This window comes from Polypterus senegalus, chromosome 1 (genome assembly GCF_016835505.1).
Source record: "Polypterus senegalus isolate Bchr_013 chromosome 1, ASM1683550v1, whole genome shotgun sequence".
Taxonomy (NCBI): domain Eukaryota; kingdom Metazoa; phylum Chordata; class Cladistia; order Polypteriformes; family Polypteridae; genus Polypterus; species Polypterus senegalus.
This window is the reverse complement of record NC_053154.1, coordinates 157,361,700-157,363,693: the sequence shown is the minus strand read 5'-3', so window position 1 is coordinate 157,363,693 and position 1,994 is coordinate 157,361,700. Positions and strand designations below refer to the sequence as shown.

The 1,994-nt window shown below is 44.3% G+C and overlaps 1 pseudogene; it reads right to left on the bottom strand.

The window, feature by feature from the left end:
• Positions 1-223: 223 nt before the first annotated feature.
• LOC120537523 lies at positions 224-1,664 on the bottom strand (annotated as a pseudogene).
• Positions 1,665-1,994: the final 330 nt, after the last annotated feature.

The following is a 1,994-nucleotide window of genomic DNA, read 5'->3' as shown; positions in this document are numbered from 1 at the left end:
GTGAATGCACAGATTTATGCATCTGGATTTTTTTGTGCATAAGCACATTTCAACTTTTGTGCTTACACCGTGTTGTAGTGCGAATTCCACACACGCCGTTATGCATGAGGCCCCAGGTGTTTTGAAAAAATGCGTCTCAGCTGTTACGATACTCCTGACACATAAAGGATCACCAAAGGTTTTTCCTTAGGCGTGGTTGTCCTCTCTCTCTCTCTCTCTCTCTCTCTCTCTCTCTCTCTCTCCAAGTCCAGCTTGGATAACCACATTTACTCAGGGCCTTTTTGATATTATGTTCTTCTTTTTCCCTGGCCGCTGTATCTGTGGGTATGGTGTTTGCTCTATGTTGTAGAGTCCTGATGACACCTATTTTGTGCTCTAGCAGATGGTAAGAGTCAAACCTTAAATACTGATCCGTATGCATTGGATCTCGGTACACATCAAATTTCAAATGTCCCCCATTGCTGATGGAAATTTCACAGTCTAAGAAAGCTAGCCTGTCCCGTTTCATGTCTTCCCTGGTGAACTAGATGTGTTTGTCCACCGAGTTGATGTTGTCCGTGAATTGTTGTACCTCCTGAGATTTGATTTTCACCCAGGTGTTGTCCACATACCAGAACCAATGGCTCTGTGGTGTTCCAGGATAGGATAATAGTGCCCTCTTTTCCACTTCCATATACAGATTGGCCACAATAGGTGAAACTGAGGAACCCACGGCGCACCTATGTTCCTGCCTGTATTACTGGCCTTTGTATATGAAATATATGGATTGAAGATACAGTTCCAAGAGCAGACACACTTGGCCGGTGCTGAGAGTGGTCCATTTTCTGAGTGTGTGGTCATCCTGTAATCTCTTAGCATTGTTGAGACATGCCGAAACTTTTATCCATGGTTGCTCTGCTTCCACATCTGCAATGTTGTTGTTTCTGATTGCTGACTCTGTGGCCATGATCAGTTCCACTAGCAGGATTTGTTTTGGTGTGGCAGCAAAGTTTAACCCTTTAGCAAGGACGTTTTTCTCTGCTTGGGTGAGTTGCCTGTCAGACAGATTCTTCACCCACTTGTCCACATCCTCGGTTTGTGTCTGGCATCCTTCTCTCTGTTGGCTGTAGAGGACACACCCTAACGTATGCTGATGTTTCTGGCACACCACAAGTAGATCGAACTTCCTCTGCTACCTGGTCTTAGACTTTTTGTGCTGTGCTAGACAAGTCTTCTCGGTGAATTCAATCACCTGTTGAAGCGTTTTCTCATCTAAAAGCGATGAAAGTCTTTGTCGGATCTGCTCCTCTTTTTGTTTCAAAACATCAAGAGTAAAGTTAGTTTGTCTCACCCGTTCATTTAGCAGCTGGCTCTGTGCCTTCTGTAGGATTTTTGTAGCTCAGAGACCCTTCACTGATGATTTCATCTGTAGACTTATAGCTGTAATTCTGCTCTGTTTTACATCTGAGGCTGAATCTCAGGTGGTTCCTGTAATCTGCCATCTTAGGTGCTGTTTGCTCATACTCACGTACAAGCTTTAGGCAGTTCTTGCCAAAGTGAGTCAAAATGTCTTGATGCATGCTCAATAATCCAGGTAAGGAAATTCTAGAAAGTTGATTCTGTTCATCTGTTTTGTTTTTGTTTTTTGTTTTTTTTTCCCCCCGATACTTTTCATCACTCATCCAAGTGACTTCCTCAGTCTCAGTTGACTGCAGGTTTCTCCAAACTGCCAGAAGGATTTCATCCCGATACCAAATGGTAGTCAAGATGCTGTTGTCTAGCCTGTAGAGGTCTGTGCGTTCCACCATGGATATGTCTCCCCAGACCATCACTGACCCACCAACAAGCCGGTCATACTAAACGATGTTACAGGTAGCAAAACGTTCTCCACAGCTTCTCCCGACCCTTTTGCATCTGTCACATGTTCTCAGGGTGAACCTGCTCCCATCTGTGAAAAGCACAGGGCACCAATGATGTGCCTGTCAATTCTGGTATTCTATGACAAATGCCAAACG